Genomic DNA, 19,801 nt, shown 5'->3' with positions numbered 1-19,801 from the left:
CCTGAGTTTCTCGGATTAACAAAGAGGCCATATGCCATATTCCAACATAATGAAGAGAAAAATAAAGGTATCAATTTTTATTTGCATACCTATTATTTGCCAGGTATTTACTTTACCAAATACATCTCCTCATAATAACTCTGCAAAATATTGCTATCCCCATTTCATAAATGATGAAACTAAGGCTCAGAATAAAGAGACTGCTCAAGGATATATAACTTCTTTCTCAACAGTAGATGTGAGATTTGAACCTGACCCTAAAATCCATGCTTTTTATACTATATCATACTGCCTCTATAAAATACTTAGTTTCTACCATGCTTTTACTTTTGTTACTACACACCACACATTAACAGAAACAAGTTACTGATATGACAGTAATTGGTAATTAAGAAGCCGCAGCTGGAGGCAAAAGCAAAGGAAAAACTATAAAGTAACTAAAGCACTAAAGTGTGGGACAATTTAATGTAATTACCAATAGTCCATGAACGGCAACAACCTCCGAAGGCAATTCAGTAGCACAGAATAATACACCTGATGCATGCAATGAATTCAAAATTCTATATCCTCCAAATCATCTTGGTTAAATTAATTTTGAAGAACTTCATTTAAGAAAACCAGGAAAAGTTTTATAATGCATTTTACCAAAAATGACATTCAAAATAGATTTTTTAAAAGGATCTCAATCTTCTTACAGATATTTCACTTTGTAATCTTAGGCAAGACAGTAAACTACATTTTGTTTCTCTGTTTTTAAAATGAGAATAATAATAGTACCTATCTCATGGGGCTGATACATTAATTCATTAAATGAATACATATAAATCAATTAGAACAATTTTGACACAGAGCAAGGGTTCAATAAATTTTAGCCAATAAAGTCATTATCTTCAAAATTCATTTTTAAGGAATACTTCATTATTTCATACTAGGTAAATGAGATATTACCATACTGAGATCCATATAATCCGGACAATTAATTGCAAAGACTGGGTGAGAGCAATGAAGACTAAAAAAGGGAATATAAAAAAATGAGAGACAATGAATGTACAAAGAAAGCAACAGAAGAAGAGAGGTGTTAAGTCACCACTTTGCCTACACTTCTATCCACATTTATCTCATCATAATCAGTTGCTTAATACATATCTTCTTCATAGACTGTGAGCCCTTTAAGGGCAGGAACTTATTTTTTTATTTATTTTTTTTTTTAGTATTTATTTATTTGGTTGCACCAGGTCTTAGTTGAGGCAGGTGGGCTCCTTAGTTGCCGCCCATGGGCTCCTTAGTTGTGGCATGCGAACTCTTCGTTGTGGCATGCATGTGGGATCTAGCTCCCTGACCAGGGATCAAACCCAGGGACCCTGCATTGGGAGCATGAAGTCTTATCCACTGTGCCACCAGGGAAGTCCCCAGGCACTTATTTTTATATTATCAGCCCAACATAGTACCTGCAACATAGCAGATACTAAGTATATAACAAAATAATAAGGGGGTGGGACTCAATAAGATTTGAGATCAATGATGGGAGTACCTGATTTTACCATATCCTAATAAGACTGGGGGGCAGAGTCTGTAAAGACTTATCACTTTTTATTTAGTTGATTATCAATATTCATTTTTTTTTTTTGCAGTACGCGGTCCTCTCACTGTTGTGACCTCTCCCGTTGCGGAGCACAGGCTCTGGACGCGCAGGCTCAGCGGCCATGGCTCACAGGCCCAGCCGCTCCGCGGCATGTGGGATCTTCCCAGACCGGGGCATGAACCCATGTCCCCTGCATCGGCAGGCGGACTCTCAACCACCGCGCCACCAGGGAAGCCCTGATTATCAATATTCTACTCCTCTATTCTTTCTGAACTAGAAAATAAATTTCAAAAATGTTTAAAAAAAGTTAATTTGCTCTAAAATTAGAAATTTTTCAAATGATGATAAAACAAATTTTGGTAATATTTTTAATATTAAAAATATCTCTGGGGGCTTCCCTGGTGGTACAGTGGTTGAGAGTCCGCCTGCCGATGCAGGGGACACGGGTTCGTGCCCCGGTCTGGGAAGATCCCACATGCCACGGAGCGGCTGGGCCCGTGAGCCATGGCCGCTGGGCCTGCACGTCTGGAGCCTGTTGCTCTGCAACGGGAGAGGCCACAACAGTGAGAGGCCCGCGTACCGAAAAAAAAAAAAAATCTCTGGGACTTCCCTGGTGGCCCAGTGGTTAAGAATCTGCCTGCCAATGCAGGGGACAAGGGTTCAATCCCTGGTCCGGGAAGATCCCACTTGCCGCAGAACAACTAAGCCTGTGCGCCACAACTACTGAGCCCGCGCACCACAGGTACTGAAGCCTGCATGCCTAAAGCCCAGGTTCCGCAACAAGAGAAGCCACGGCAATGAGAAGCCCATGCACCACAACGAAGAGTAGCCCCCGCTCGCCGCAACTAGAGAAAGCCCACATGTAGCAACAAAGACCCAAAGCAGCCTAAATAAATAAATAAATAAATTTAAAAAATATTTATCTGATTAGCCTGTTATGCCCAAAAGGTAATCCAAATGGTCAGGGAGTCATAGCAATAAACAACTACTGAAGAGGCACACCCACGTTTTAGCTGTTAATCTGCCAGATGCAGTGCAGATACAAAAACAATGACATGGTCACTTCCCTCTCACCTCTGGTACTAAAGTAAGCATGTTTGGGGATGACCAACCCTAAACCGCCTTCTCTGGGACCCTTACCCCAGGCCCTGTGAAGTACACAACCGTAACACTGCCCCTCCCTCACAGATATTCGGTACAGGCAGTACCCCTAGCCCAAGCAAGATACATCAAATCCAGTTCTTCCCCAGGAATTTGGAAAGCTGAGAAACAAAACCGAAGCCGAGAGATCATATATCATCCAGTCTGGAGGCAGCATCACAGCAAGATAAAGTCACATTGAAGCTGAAGCTAAGGTGAAAGCAGAAGAGAGAAAGAAAGCAAGAGAGAGTAGAGAAAGCCAGTCTATAAAGGAGAGAATGGAGCAGCGCTGGGGCATTTGCCTCAGGTGCAAGATTTAACAGGATGCCAAGAAACTCAGTAATCAAGATAGATAATAGTGTTATGCACAGTATTTAAAAAAATCCAAATTACTGTTCTGGAATGAAGCAGAGGCACAGAAAGAAGCCAAAGACAGTCCATGCAAAACTGCAGGCAGAGGGAGAAAGGACAGGGACTTTCCAAGTGCCTGCTCTGGGTTCCAGCTGTAGTTCATTTTAAAGAGCACAGCTGCCTTAACAGGGTAAAAACCCACTACAACTCCCAGTCCTGCTGCCGTATCTTCTAGTAGCCCAGCTTAAATGGGTGGTGTTCCCTGAGACCTAAGAACCTTGATTAATAAACTCTATTTGGGAAAATGCGACATGCACATAAAGCTTTTTTTTTTCCTTTTTAAATCAAGGCAATACATATTTAACTGACAAAAGAATGGGACTGGCAACTAGTGATACAGAAGTTCAGAGATCGCTATGGGTGGTCAGGGAAGGATAGATTTAGCCAGAGAGGAGTGGGGAGGAGCAATATCTAAGCAAAGACATCAAAGGACATGCTAAAAAGGGGTGGAAGGAGGATGGGAAGGGAGCCAGGGAAAAGAGGAAGAAAAGTCAAGTAAAGGGGAAGGCATGACCTTCACACACCCTGGATCATAGCCAAAGAAGTAAATACAGTTCCCTGCTCTTCTGCCTCCAGCCCTCAGACTACACTGTTCGTTACACGTGAAATATCCTTTTCTACCTTTTCTCATGTTCAAATCCTTTCACATCTTTCAGGGACCAGATAGAACATTTCTTTGAAGAGGCTCCCCTGGTATCCCATTCAAAAGGAGTTATAAGCCAGAATTCCTATCTGGCAGTGGGAAAAGACAGAAAAGAGAATATGTCAGACGGGAAGGCTAAGAAGCTGAATGCAGTAACAAGGGCTGTCCTGTGGTGGGGAGCAAACTATATCCAGCAGTTCACTTGCGATGTCGTCTGATATCTTAGGAGAGTACGAAGTGAGATCATTTGACGAGGAGTAACGGGGGCTCCAGAAAAGTGGCAAAGAAAAAGCAGCTGTAGAGGGTGTGCTAATAGCTGACAGAAGGGCCGAGCTGCACAGAAGGCTTTGCAGAGATAAAAATGTGCAAATCTGTCGAGGTCCATTTCTGTGTATGGTTCTGTGATTTTCTCTAAGAAACTGTAGATCTTTAGGACAAAGGAGTGGAAAAAAAGTGGGGGGCTGACTTTTAAATAATCATTTTTTGATATTTCCCAATCAAATTAAACTTTCTTCCCCATCTCCCCACCCCTCTAAACCCACCCCACCCCCTAATCCCACCCTCAAGCCAAGCAAGCATCCCAGTGGCCATTAAAGACGAAAGAAAAAAAAGGAACAATTCTTTAAGAATACTAACTTGGGTTAATAATCGCCCACCACAAACAAAAATAAATCCTGGGGTTATATCAAATCTTGCCACGCTTGCTCCAGGGTAAGGGTTGCCTGAAGATGTCAGACTTATAATGTATATGTTTGTATACATTACAGTGTATCCTCTTTTCACTGGTATGCATATCAAGGAAATATTCCTTAACAACTCCTCATTAAAATGATAACACCACACCCAGGGAACTAAAATATTTTGTTGGTTATACTTTTCCATGTGCAAATCCCCTGCTTTACAGTTAATAACATCCTGCTCAAAAGGACTGCTATATAATAAGCTAATTACAACAATCTTTCCTACAAGTCTATATACGTATTAAATAATACAAACATATCAGACAATTGCTACTGGTTTAAAAGATGAAGAGCTCTAGAAAGTGTTTTAAACACCAGGAGAATACACTTTGAAATAAACACAACTTGCCATCACACTCTCATTCACTCTTGTCCACTCAGGCCTCTTTTCCTCCCAGTTTATCATATTCTCACCCATTTTCTCACATATGCTTCAGGAGTTGTGTTCACATGTGCGTACGTGTAGTGATATTAGTGCTTAGATATGGCCAGATATGAAACTGTTTATTTGTAAAGGGTTATCTCCGTGTATGAATTACCTTAGTTTGTAAGTTCGTCTTGGTGTGTTTGTGTTCCTCCCTTAGTGAGTAGGTGTAAGTGTTTGAGCATATGTACCAAAGGGAGTGTATCTCTCTACAGGTCAAAAAGTGTGCACATCTGTGGAGGAACCTACCTTGTAATATGATTCTCCGAGCAAACTATAAGAGTATAATGGTGAAAGAGGCCCGTCACAAAAGACTATATATTGTATGATTCCATTTATATGAAATGTCCAGGATAGGCTAATTCATAGAGACAAAAAGCAGAATGGTTGCCTATGGCTAGGGGTGTTGGGAGGAAGTAGGTAGTGACTGTTAATGGTCAAGGGGGTTCTTTTCTTTCCTTTTAATTTATTGATATTTATTTATTTGGCCACGGCACGTGGCATGTAGGATCTTAGTTCCCCGACCAGGGATCAAACCCACTCCCCCTGCATTGGGAGCTTGGAGTCTTAACCACTGGACTGTCAGGGAAGTCCCAGGGGTTTCTTTTTGGTGTGATGAAAATGTTCCAAAATGAACTGTGGTGATGGTTGCACAACTCTGTGAATATACTGAAATCCATTTTCTTGTACACTGTAAATGGGTGAATTGTATATGTGAATTATATTTCAATAAAGCTGTTATACATTAAAAACAGAGAGAGAGAGAGAATAAGGAAACCAAAGTTGTCCTGCATTTCCATGGAAGGGTAACCCTGTCTTTGAAAATCTTAACTTTGTTCGACTGCAATTTTAATTAAGCTTTGGATTCAAGATTTCCCACTGCTAAGTCCCCTAGTGGTCTCATCTCCATCTCCATCTTTATTTATCTTTACTAACAAGGGTGACCCACATACAGAACACGATGTCCACTGGTTATCACAGAAAAGCACATGTACACTATGATTTCAACCATACAAAAACAGGTATGTGGATGAACAAAGCCTGGAAGGAAATGAGGAAAAATGAAACAGTTACATTAGAGTAACATGGTTAAGCTGACGTTCTTTTAAAAATGTTATCATTGTATTGTGTTATCAGTCACTAAAATCTGGAAGAAAAAAGAACCAACCTGTCTCCTTAGAAACTGTTCCAAGACAAATTCAGGAACTGTGTCAAAAAGGATTGGACTGGGGCTTCCCTGGTGGCGCAGTGGTTCAGAGTCCGCCTGCCAATGCAGGGGACACGGGTTCGTGCCCCGGTCCGGGAAGATCCCACATGCCGTGGAGCGGCTGGGCCCGTGAGCCGTGGCCACTGAGCCTGCACGTCCGGAGCCTGTGCTCCGCAACGGGAGAGGACACAACGGTGAGAGGCCCGCATACCGCAAAAAAAAAAAAAGATTGGACTGGAGTAGTGCAGTAGAAAGATGAAAACTAAAATGCATGGGTTTTATATGTATATATATATTTACATCTATTTTGACCAAGTCAGTAAACAGGAAAATATTAAGCTCTCTGTAGCTTGCTCAGGGTGCAACTTCTACTGAAATGTTGGTTGGTTAACTCAACCAACAGAAAAGCCATTTAAAATTAAAACTTAGAGACTTCCCTGGAGGTCCAGTGGTTAAGACTCTGTGCTTCCACTGCAGGGGGCGCTGGGATCGGGAACTAACATCCCACATGCCCCGTGGTGTGGCCAAAAAATAAATAAAATAAAATTCAAATTCATTATTAGCACCTCCATCAGGAAATACATGGTAACTAGCCCTAGATCAATCTCAGTCTAGCTGCAGTATGGAAGAGGTGCATAAAAGTTGTTGCTTTGTTTGTTTTAAAGATACAGGACCCTTCTTAAGAAACTGACAATATAAGCAAAACTAAATTACACAGTAGCTCATCTTATTTTCAATTAAGTTGCCAAGTCAATCTAATGGCAAAGATTTTTTAACCTATGTTGCTGCAACGACTGGATATCTGTATGAAAGGAAAATAAACCTAAACCCCTACCTCCCATCATAACACAAAAATTAATCTGAGATGGAACAAAGATCTAAAACCTAGAAAAAGAAAGCTTTAAAGAAGAAAAGCTTTTTTTTTTTTTTTTGCGGTACGCAGGCCTCTCACTATTGTGGCCTCTCCCGTTGAGGAGCACAGGCTCCGGACGCACAGGCTCAGTGGCCATGGCTCACGGCCCAGCCGCTCCGCGGCATGTGGGACCTTCCCAGACCAGGGCACGAACCCGTGTCCACTGCATCGGCAGGTGGACTCTCAACCACTGTGCCACCAGGGAAGCCCAAGAAAAGCTTTTTTTAAAGAAAGCTTTGCAACCCTGGGGACTGGCATAAAAAAACACTAACCATAAAATTAAAAGTTAATAAAATGACTCCATAAAAAATTTCTGCTCATCACATCATTAAGAAAACAAATAGAAAAGCCAAAGCCTAGGTTAAAAAAAATCTCCAACACACGTACCAGACAAAAGACCTGTACTCAGAATATATAAAGAACTCCTGCAAACAACAATAAAAAGATGAACCACCCAATGAAAAAAACAGGCAAAAGACTTGAACAGATGCTTCACAAAAGAAAATAAAGGATAACTAATTAGCACATGATAAAGCATTCAAGTCCTTAATCGTCAGGAAAATGCAACTTAAAACCATAATGAGGTACCATTTTACATCCTCTAGTATGGCTAAAATAAAAAAGGCTGACAGCACTAAAATTTGGCAACATTAAAAATTAAAATTTGGGGACTTCCCTAGTGGCCCAGGGGCTAAGACTCTGTGCTCCCAATGCAGGGGGCCTGGTACAATCCCTGGTTAGGGAACTAGATTCCACTTGCAACTAACAGTTCATGTGCAGCAACTAACGATCCCGCATGTCACAACCAAAAGATCCTGCACATGGCAACAAAGATCCCGCGTGCCGCAACTAACACCTGGTGCGGCCAAATAAACAAATTTTTTAAAAAATTGTGTGGGGTTTCCCTAAGAGTGGAGTGGTTAAGAATCCGCCTGCCAATGTGGGGGACACAGGTTTGAGCCCTGGTCCGGGAAGATCCCACATGCCGCGGAGCAACTAAACCCATGCGCCACGGCTGCTGAGCCTGCACTATAGAGCCAGGAGGCACAACTACTGAAGCCCGCGTGCCTAAAGCCCGTGCTCTGCAATAAGAGAAGCCACCGCAACGAGAAGGCTGCGCACCACAACGAAGAGAATCCCCTGCTCACCACAACTAGAGAAAGCCTGCACACAGCAACAAACACCTAACACAGCCAAAAATAAATAATAAATAAATAAATAATTTTTTAAAAAAATAAGAAATGAGATAAACAAATTGTGGTATATTCATACAATGGAATACTATTCATCAATAAAAGAGAACAAACCACTGATACACACAACACAGATAAATCTCAGAAACATCATGTTACAGGAAAGAGTTAGACACAAAAAAGCACGTACTACTGTATGACTCTATTTATGTCAAGTCCAAGACTAAGCAAAACAAACCTATGATGTCAGAAATACAGAGTAAGAAAGTGGTAACCTTTCGGAGGGTGGGTGAGGAAAATGGCTGGAAAGAGGCATGAGGGTAGTTTCTACGGTGATAAAAATATTTTCTATCTCTTTCGGTAGAAGTTACAGTGTATAAAATTGGCAGAACTCCTTGAACTGGACACATGATATGTGTATTTTACTGAATGTTAATTACACCTCAGTAAAAAAATACAAAGTAGCACTCTGCTTCAAGATATAACGATTTTGTTTCAAATGAAATTCTAGAATACCACCCTCCACATGTTCAATTACTTTCCACTTTGGATTACTGACATCTCTATTCCTTCATTATTGCAAATCACCTAATGGATTACAGATGTACATAGGTACATAGATATAATTGTATCTGTTCATGTTTAATTTTTCATAAATGGCAAATCAAGTTAGATTCTTCACAATTTCAATACATACCTAATGGATTATGAGAAGTTCAGTAGAATTTTCTGTTTTCTTTACCATTTTCCTCCCAATGATTTTATAGCTGTCATTTTAGAGGGTCAGATATAAAAATGACTGAGAAAGAGTAAGGCATGTATATCGAATGTCAGCAAGGAAGGACAACAGTGCTTTGACCACTATCACAGCCTAAAGAAAAAGGCTCCCAACTATTTTTATCAAGACAGAGTCATATATATTTAAATTTAAGAACAACTGAAGGGGAGACCTTCAAGATGGCGGAGGAGTAAGACATGGAGATCATCTTCCTCCCCACAAATACATCAGAAATACATCTACATGTGGAACAACTCCTACAGAAAACCTACTGAATGCTGGCAGACGACCTCAGACTTCCCAAAAGGCAAGAAACTCCCCACATATCTGGCCATGTGGCTGATAGGGTCTTGGTGCCCCAGCTGGCTGTCAGGCCTGTGCCTCTGAGGTGGGAGAGGCGAGTTCAGGAAAAGAATTCAGAGTAACGATAGTAAAGATGATCCAAAATCTTGGAAATAGAATGGAGAAGATACAAGAAACATTTAACAAGGACCTAGAAGAAATAAAGAGCAAACAAACAATGATGAACACCACAATAAATGAAATTTTAAAATTCTCTAGAAGGAATCAATAGCAGAAAAACTGAGGCAGAAGAACGGAGAAGTGACCTGGAAGATAAAATAGTGGAAATAACTACTGCAGAGCAGAATACAGAAAAAAGAATGAAGAGAATTCAGGACAGTCTCAGAGACCTCTGGGACAACATTAAACACACCAACATTCGAATTATAGAGGTCGAATGCGAATTATAGAAGAAGAAGAGAAAAAGAAAGGGACTGAGAAAATATTGGAAAAGATAATTGAAAACTTCCCTAATAAGGGAAAGGAAATAGTCAATCAAGTCCAGGAAGCACAGACAGTCCCATATGGGATAAATCCAAGGAGAAACACACCAAGACACATATTAATCAAACTATCAAAAATTAAAAACAAAGAAAAAATATTAAAAGCAGCAATGGAAAAACAACAAATAACATACAAGGGAATCCCCATAAGGTTAACAGCTGATCGTTCAGCAGAAACTCTGCAAGCCAGAAGGGACTGATAGGACATATTTAAAGTGATGAAAGGGAAAAAGCTACAACCAAGATTACTCTACCCAGCAAGGATCTCATTCAGATTCAACAGAGAAATTAAAACCTTTACAGACAAGCAAAAGCTAAGAGAATTCAGCACCACCAAACCAGCTTTAAAACAGATGCTAAAGGAACTTCTCTAGGCAAGAAACACAAGGGAAGGAAAAGACCTACAATAACAAACCCAAAACAATTAAGAAAATGGGAATAGAAACATACATATCAATAATTACCTTAAATGTGAATGGATTAAATGCTCCAACCAAAAGACACAGGCTCACTGAATGGATAAAAAACCAAGACCCATATATATGCTGTCTACCAGAGACCCACTTCAGACCTAGGGACACATACAGATTAAAAGTGAGGGGATGGAAAAAGATATTCCATGCAAATGGAAATCAAAAGAAAGCTGCAGTAGCAATACTCATATTAGATAAAGTAGACTTTAAAATAAAGACTGTTATGAGAAACAAGGAAGGAAACTACATAATGATCAAGGGATCAATCCAAGAAGAAGACATAACAATTATAAATATATATGCACCCAACATAGGAGCACCCCAATACATAAGGCAACTGCTAACAGATATAGAAGAGGAAATCAACAGTAATTCAATAATAGTGGGGGACTTTAACAACTCACTTACACCAACAGACAGATCATCCAAACAGAAAATTAATAAGGAAACAGAAGCTTTAAATGACACAACAGACCAGATAGATTTAATTGATATTTATAGGACATTCCATCCAAAAAGAGTAGATTACACTTTCTTCTCAAGTGCACACAGAACATTCTCCAGGATAGATCACATCTTGGGTCACAAATCAAGCCTCAGTAAATTTAAGAAAATTGAAATCGTATCAAGCATCTTTTCTGACCACAACACTATGAGATTAGAAATCAGGTACAGGGAGAAAAACGTAAAAAACACAAACACATGGAGGCTAAACAATATGTTACTTAATAACCAAGAGATTGCTGAAGAAATCAAAGAGGAAATCATAAAATACCTAGAGTCAAATTACAACAAAAACACAATGATCCAAAACCTATGGGATGCAGCAAAAGCAGTTCTAACAGGGAAATTCAGAGCAATAAAATCCTATCTCAAGAAACAAGAAAAATCTCAAATAAACAATCTAACCTTACAACTAGAGGAACTAGAGAAAGAAGAACAAACAAAATCCAAACTTAGTAGAAAGAAAGAAATCATAAAAATCAAAGCAGAAATAAATGAAATAGAAACAAAGAAAACAATGGCACAGATCAATAAAACTAAAAGCTGGTTCTTTGAGAAGATAAAATTAACAAACCATTAGCCAGACTCATCAAGAAAAAGAGGGAGAGGACTGAAATCAATAAAATTAGAAATGAAAAAGGAGAAGTTACAACAGACACTACAGAAATACAAAGCATCATAAGAGACTACTACAAGCAACTCTATGCCAATAAAATGGACAACCTGGAAGAAACGTACACATTCTTAGAAAGGTATAACCTTCCAAGACTGAACCAGGAAGAAATAGAAAATATGAACAGACCAATCACAAGTAATGAAATTGAAACTGTGATTAAAAACCTTCCAACAAACAAAAGTCCAGGACTTTTGGACTTCCATCAAACATTTAGAGAAGAGCCAACACCCATCCTTCTCAAACTCTTCCAAAAAACTGCAGAGGAAGGAACACTCCCAAACTCATTCTATGAGACCACCATCACCCTGATACCAAAAGCAGACAAAGATATTACAAAAAAAGAAAATTACAGACCAATATCACTGATGAATATAGATGCAAAAATCCTCAACAAAATACTAGCAAACAGAATCCAACAACACATTAAAAGGATCATACACCATGATCAGGTGGGATTTATCCCAGGGATGCAAGTATTCTTCAATATACGCAAATCAAGCAATGTGATACACCATATTAACAAACTGAAGAATAAAAACCATATGATGATCTCAATAGATGCAGAAAAAGCTTTTGACAAAATTCAACACCCATTTATGATAAAAACTCTCTAGAAAGTGGGCATAGAGGGAACCTACCTCAACATAATAAAGGCCATATATGACAAACCCAGAGCAAACATCAGTTCTCAATGGTGAAAAACTGAAAGCATTTCCTCTAAGATCAGGAACAAGACAAGGATGTCCACTCTCACCACTATTATTCAACATAGTTTTGGAAGTCCTAGCCACGGCAATCAGAGAAAAAAAGAAATTAAAGGAATAGAAATTGGAAAAGAAGAAGTAAAACTGTCACTGTTTGCAGATGACATGATACTATACACAGAGAATCCTAAAGATGCCACCAGAAAACTACTAGAGCTAATCAATGAATTTGGTAAAGTTGCAGGATACAAAATTAATGCACAGAAATCTCTTGCATTCCTATACACTAACAATGAAAGATCTGAAAGAGAAATTAAGGAAACAATTCCATTCACCACTGCAACAAAAAGAATAAAATACCTAGGAATGAACCTATCTAAGGAGGTAAAAGACCTGTACTCAGAAAACTATAAGACACTGATTAAAGAAATCAAAGATGACACAAACAGATGAAGAAGATATACCATGTTCTTGGACTGGAAGAATCAATACTGTGAAAATGACTATACTACCCAAAGCTATCTACAGATTCAATGCAATCCTTATCAAATTACCAATGGCATTTTTTACAGAACTAGAACAAAAAAATCTTAAAATTTGTATGGAGACACAAAAGACCCCGAATAGCCAAAGCAGTCTTGAGGGAAAAAAATGGAGCTGGAGGAATCAGACTCCCTGGCTTCAGACTATACTACAAAGCTACAGTAATCAAGACAGTAGGGTACTGCACAAAAACAGAAATATAGATCAATGGAACAGGACAGAAAGCCCAGAGATAAACCCATGAACCTATGGTCAACTAATCTATGACAAAGGAGGCAAGGATATACAATGGAGAAAAGACAGCCTCTTTAATAAGCGGTGCTGTGAAAACTGGACAGCTACATGTAAAAGAATGAAATTAGAACACTCCCTAATACCATAAACAAAAATAAACTCAAAATGGATTAAAGACCTAAATGTAAAGCCAGACACTATCAAACTCTTAGAGGAAAACATAGGCAGAATACTCTATGACATAAATCACAGCAAGATGCTTTTTGACCCACCTCCTAGAGAAATGGAAATAAAAACAAAAATAAACAAATGGGACCTAATGAAATTTCAAAGCTTTCGTCAGCAAAGGAAACCATAAACAAGACCAAAAGACAACCCTCAGAATGGGAGAAAATATTTGCAAATGAAGCAACTGACAAAGGATTAATCTCCAAAATTTACAAGCAGCTCATGCAGCTCAATATCAAAAAAACTAACAACCCAATCCAAAAATGGGCAGAAGACCTAAATAGACATTTCTCCAAAGAAGATATACAGATTGCCAACAAACACGTGAAAGGATGCTCAACATCACTAATCATTAGAGAAATGCAAATCAAAACCACAATGAGGTATCACCTCACACCAGTCAGAATGGCCATCATCAAAAAATCTACAAACTATAAATGCTGGAGGGGGTGTAGAGAAAAGGGAATCCTCTTGCACTGTCGGTGGGAATGTAAATTGATACAGCCACTATGGAGAACAGTATGGAGGTTCCTTAAAAAACTAAAAATAGAACTATCATATGATGCAGCAATCCCACTACTGGGCATATACCCTGAGAAAACCATAATTCAAAAAGAAGCATGTACCACAATGTTCATTGCAGCTCTATTTACAATAGCCAGGACATGGAAGCAACCCAGGTGTCCATCAACAGATGAATGGATAAAGAAGATGCAGCATGTATATACAATGGAATATTACTCAGCCATAAAAAGAAACGAAATTGGGTTATTTGTAGTGAGGTGGATGGACCTAGAGACTGTCATACAGAGTGAAGTCAGAAAGAGAAAAACAAATACGGTATGCTAACACGTACATATGGAATCTTAAAAAAAAAAAAAAGAAAAGAATGATTCTGAAGAACCTAAGGGCAGGACCAGAATAAAGAGGCAGATGTAGAGAATGGACCTGAGGACATGGGGAGGGGGAAGGGTAAGCTAGGACGAAGTGAGAGAGTGGCATGGACATATATACACTACCAAATGTAAAACAGGTAGCTAGTGGGAAGCAGCCGCATAGCACAGAGAGATCAGCTTAGTGCTTTGTGACCACCTAGAGGGGTGGGATAGGGAGGGTGGGAGGGAGACGCAAGAGGGAGGAGATATGGGGATATATGTATCTGTATAGTTGATTCACTTTGTTATACAGCAGAAACTAACACACCATTGTAAAGCAATTATACTCCAATGAAGATGTTAAAAAAATAAAGACCTCTGGATGGAAAAAGAACAATTGAAAAGCTGGCATAATTTTCTAGCTAATTTGAACTTTAAAAGATAATGCATCCTAAATAACAAGAGCACTGTACGTCAGACAGACACCTGAAAACCACCGAGATCCTTTCTATTGTTTTACTGAGTCCTCCTCTGTGCCTCTATCCAGGTTTATTTTCATCTTCACCACCTCTCATCCTCCCTAGAATACTGCTCAGACCTAACTGATTTTTATATAGCCAGCTCAAAGTTCCAAATAAATTAATTTATGAAATTGTACTATATTCTATGTAGATATGTCATAAACACACTCAAACAGTACAGAGAGTACAGCCTGGGGGAAAACAGATGACCAGTGAGTGGGAAAAAGATGACTTCACTTGTTTCCTACCCCGAAAACTGTAGAAGATCTCTCCGTTTGAACTCCTACCGCAAGATTTTATTCCCTACAGACAACTCTTACAGTGCTCTGAACTATAAACAAGTACACATGCCTAATCTCAGAGGGAGCAGGCTCCCAGACAAAAAACATGTCTTCTATGTCTGTATTCACCATGAGCCTAAGACAATACCTTGAACAGGATGGGGCAAAACACAAGTTGAATTACTGAATTAAAGTAAATGAAAACAGTTGAGGGTGGAAGAGGAGGAGAGAAAAAAAAAAGCTGAGAGGATACATCAAAGAGAAAAGAGAAGGGAAGGAGCAAAAGAAGAGAAAAAAGAAAACTTGTGAAGGCAATTCTTTTTGTTAGAGTAGATTACTTTTTTTAAATTGAGAGTTGGAAAAAGCCATTGCTATGCACCTCATATCACAGCTATCAACACTAGTCTTTTTCGTGTGTATTTTAACATCTTTATTGGGGTATAATTGCTTTACAATGGTGTGTTAGTTTCTGCTGTATAACAAAGTGAATCAACTATACATATACGTATATCCCCATATCTCCTCTCTCTTGCGTCTCCCTCCCACCCTCCCTATCCCACCCCTCTAGGTGGTCACAAAGCACCTAGCTGATCTCCCTGTGCTATGCGGCTGCTTCCCACTTGCTATCTATTTTACGTTTGGTAGTGTATATATGCCCATGCCACTCTCTCACTTCGTCCCACCTTACCCTTCCCCCTCTCCATGTCCTCAAGTCCATTCTCTATGTCTGCATCTTTATTCCTGTCCTGCCTGTAGGTTTTTCAGAACCATTTTTTTTTTTAGATTCCATATATATGTGTTAGCATACCGTATTTGTTTTTCTCTTTCTGACTTACTTCACTCTGTATGACAGCCTCTAGGTCCATCCACCTTACTACAAATAACTCAGTTTTGTTTCTTTTTATGGCTGAGTAATATTCCATTGTATATATGTGCCACATCTTCTTTATCCATTCATCTGTCGATGGACACTTAGGTTGCTTCCATGTCCTGGCTATTGTAAATAGAGCTGCAGTGAACACTGTGGTACATGCTTTTTGAATTATTATTTTCTCTGGGTGTATGCCCAGTAGTGGGATTGCTGGGCCATATGGTAGTTCTATTTTTAGCTTTTTAAGGACCCTCCCTACTGCTCTCCATAGTGGCTGTATCAGTTTACATTCCCACCAACAGTGCAAGAGTGTTCCCTTTTCTCCACACCCTCTCCAGCATTTATCAACACTGGTCTTTAAACTGTCATTATAAACACCTTAAAATATCTCCCAACCCTTGATATTCAAAGTGTGGCCTCGCACTGCAACTACAGTATTCCCTTTCTGACCAGCAGATTCCAAGCCCCCACTTCAAACCTATAAGTTTCTGGGTGATTTATGGCTGTTAAAGTTTGAGAAGCACCACCTACACCATTCAAGTCCTTTCTGTTGTACTGAACTTGTGTTTTATTTAAATGGACCAGTAGCTAACAATTGAAAAATCTCTTATTAGAGGAAACTGATCATTGTAACTGGATTTGATCTGTATGTATTTAACTTTAGGTTAAGTTATTAATTAGAGAGTAATCTGGCCTGGAAGGTATGCCACAAAACTTTGTAACTAGTCATAACAACATGATTAAAAGAAATTGAGCATTAGGTCAGCGACATCCTCAAGAACTCAGTTTTGTTCCTTCATGCCTAGCACTGGGCTTGGAATGACAGATGTGGCCAGTGTTTCCTGACTGAATAAAATAAATGAATTTTTACAATCAGATACCTAGGGCTGACAATCTTGGGGTCATCTGGCCAAACAACCTCATTTTAAAGATGAGCAAACTAGAAATCCTGAGGGATTCAAAAGCAAGCAAGCTAAACGAGCCAAAATATGCTGCATCTCACTGTTTCCCTTTTTGTTCCTTTCCTAGGAATGTGTTAGAAAAGTGATTCTAAGTATTCTAATAAAATGACTGTGGGCTCCTAAAGAAGTGATAGGGTAAAAAGGTGCCTAGGACTAGGAAGAAGAGACTGGCAAAGGTAAATGAGGTTGGACACAACTATTTTTCTAAGCCTAATATACTTTTGGTCAGGCCAATTAATTAATCAATTTAATCTGCTGAAAAATAAATCTGAAGGAATTCTCAGAAAAAGAAACATGAGCTGCATGAAAATGTTACAAACCAAGGGAGACCGCACATAACTAACTTAAATCTCCACAGGCTTATTTCCTGTTCAAGTGTGACCTCCTGGGATAAGTTTTACTGCAGTGTTCATCACCAGATGACTTTTGGTTTTAAGAGAAGCCAAGGGCAAGTTGGAAATATGATTCTTAACTAAACATAAAAAAACCAAAAACCAGAACAAAAATCCCCCTGCGGCTGTTTCTCATTTGTTTGTAATCAGAATGCGGGCTTGCAGAGGAAACACACCAATTTCTGTAAGCGAAAATGTAACGACCCAGTCACGTCCTCAAAACAAACCAACACACAAACTTCACAGCCGGATCCAGCTGTGCTGCGCAGGAGCCAGGAATTTATTCTAAGAGCAGATAGATCAAAACGGCGAACGCAAGACAAGCCAGATTTCAATCAAAAAGAAAAGGGTGTGCCCTTCTTTTTTTTTCTCTTCTTCTTCCTTGCAACTTTCACCCAGCAGAAACCTTTGAAGAAGTCTTGGTGAAAAAAACTTTTTCAGACGCTAGTCCCCAGAGCTACACCTCGGTGGGGTGGAAAGGGTAGGCACCGCGAGCTCGCACGGTCGCGGCCCGCGCAGGCTCCAGCCGGGAGGGGAAGGGTCCGGTCCCGAACCCGGCAAGGCCGGGCCCCCGAGTGATTCATCAGCAACTCGGGATTCGCGCGCCTCCACCGCGGGCAACGCCCAGCGCGTCCCACGGCTCCTACCCCGGCCCGTCAGCCCCGAAGCAGACCCCAGCGTCCCCTCGCTCCCCGAGAGGGACTGGTAGGGAAGGAGATCACAGCCTGGCAGTTGGAAGGCAACCTCTCCCGCCTCAGCCACCATGGCCGGTGCGACTCCCTGCCCGCGCCCGCAGACGTACTTCCTGGAAAGCACGGGCTTGGCTTACCTGACTGGAGCCCGCTAGGGCCACCGACCTCCTTCACAGACCCACAGGGACGGCCTGCCGCTCAGTTCCCAGTACCCGCCCGTCTGGCTGCTGCCGCCTCCCAGGGAGTTGTCTGATACACCGCCGGCAGCTCCCCCAACTCGACGGCCCTGGTTCCACTCCGTCGCCTATGCGCGTGCGCACTCCCAGGTCGCGGGGCATCCTGGGAGTTGTAGTTCGAGCGAGGAGGGCGCGGCTCAGCGCAGACCCTGGTCTTTTCTATGTGCAGGACTTTGGAAGTGGCTGCGGATACCAAGCCTTACACCAGCCTGAGAAAACGTACTTTACTAGTGGAAATATCTACCTTGCACCCTTTGGGAGGTATAAACAGCAGCTAGAGGCTCCTTAGTATAGATTTCCTCTTTACTTTGACTTTTAGTCAAGAGGGACGCAAGGCAGGACTTGTGTTGTACCCTTCGTTGCTAATGTGAGGACATAACATCGAGACCTTTAAACTTGTCGTGAAAAAATGATAGAAAAGGAAACAGGCCAACCACGAGAGTGACGTAAATCAGGCGGATGTCACCTCAAGCGCATAGTGGCCCTAGTGATTTCCTTAGGTTTGCAACCAGGGGTGATGTCGCCGCGATCGGTTTCCACCCCATCCCATCTTTGCATTCCAGCTTCAAGCTGCACAACAGGCAGTGGAACTGGGCTGACGTAAGTGGGAGAAAAAAGTAGAAGCGCTGCTTAAAGGGGGGAGCTGGGGCAGGTGGGCACTCTGAAGGCGAAGAGGAAGACAGCGGGAATACTTCAGATGGCAGCTCTAGGGTGGCCTATGAAATGGCTGCCTTTTGTCCAGGGCTCTGAGGATAGGGGACAGCCACGGCCTTGCATTCATTCCTTTAATCACTCACTGGTAATTTTCCTGGCCTGCTCTTCAGGAATAAACCATTCCCCGGGGTAATGCTCAGCTTTGATACGCCTTCTCAAAGAATACAGCCAGATAGAGGATTGAAGTGCCTGCTTGAGACACATTCCAGCTACACCCAGTGTGGGAGCTGACTAATTGTTAAGCCTCCCCTGGCATTTACTTCTTCCCCTCAGAGCAGGGAGCACCCCAGGTAAACACCCTGGAATTTCATGCAATTAACATCCACTAATTCTAGCAATGAAGATCACTGATGATTTGGAGTTCTTCAGGAAAAAGAAAGAAAGAAAGAGGAAAAAAAGGAAAAAAAAAACCCTCCAAAATGCAAATACACTTAGAAGGCAATTAACATTAAATTTTGTGCCATTGCATCTTATTTTCTATAGCATCTTCGTGGGAATCAATTTCTCAAATATTCTTGGAGATAACAGCTGAGAGCAATTTCCTACAGAATTCAGAATTCAGGTTCAACTAATATTTATTGAATATTTAACCCACGCCAAGAACTGTGCCAGCACTCCCTTTATAATATCTCATCCAATCCTCTAAATAACCCTGCAAAGAATATATTAGTATCCTCCATTTCTACAGATGAGAAAACTAAGACCCAGAAAAGTTAAGTAATCTGTGCAAGGTCACACAGCCAGTAACTGGAGATCTAGAAATGAAGTACAAGTAGCCTGACTTAAATTCTAGCATGCTTTCCACTGTTAATCAGACTGTCCCCTAAATTTCATCAAATTCTTTAAAGTAAGGTCATCTGTGACCATGTCCAAGGTACATAAAAAAAAAATTCTCTAACATAGTCCAGGGAGATGGTGTTCTGGCTGGATGAGCTGAATATCTGGATTCATTTGGTAGTTCTGTATTTCGTTATAAGTTAATATATAGGTGTTATGCTAACTGGCAAGTCTCTTGTGAG

General features: G+C 40.6%; 1 protein-coding gene across 2 annotated transcripts in view; it reads right to left on the bottom strand.

Moving 5' to 3' along the window:
- The window catches only part of TMOD3 (tropomodulin 3), an 89,423-nt gene extending 71,318 nt beyond the window's left edge, over nt 1-18,105 (bottom strand). For both annotated transcript variants that reach the window (XM_082841311.1, XM_082841310.1), the window contains exon 1: nt 17,970-18,105. The gene's annotated coding sequence lies outside the window, so the exon portion shown is untranslated. The remainder of the gene's footprint in view (nt 1-17,969) is intronic.
- Between the last annotated feature and the right edge of the window lie 1,696 nt (nt 18,106-19,801).

Source organism: Leucopleurus acutus, assembly GCF_964270905.1.
Source record: "Leucopleurus acutus genome assembly, chromosome: 1".
In the NCBI taxonomy this organism is placed as follows: domain Eukaryota; kingdom Metazoa; phylum Chordata; class Mammalia; order Artiodactyla; family Delphinidae; genus Leucopleurus; species Leucopleurus acutus.
Note: the sequence above shows the minus strand (reverse complement) of the source record. Positions and strands in the feature narration are given on the sequence as shown.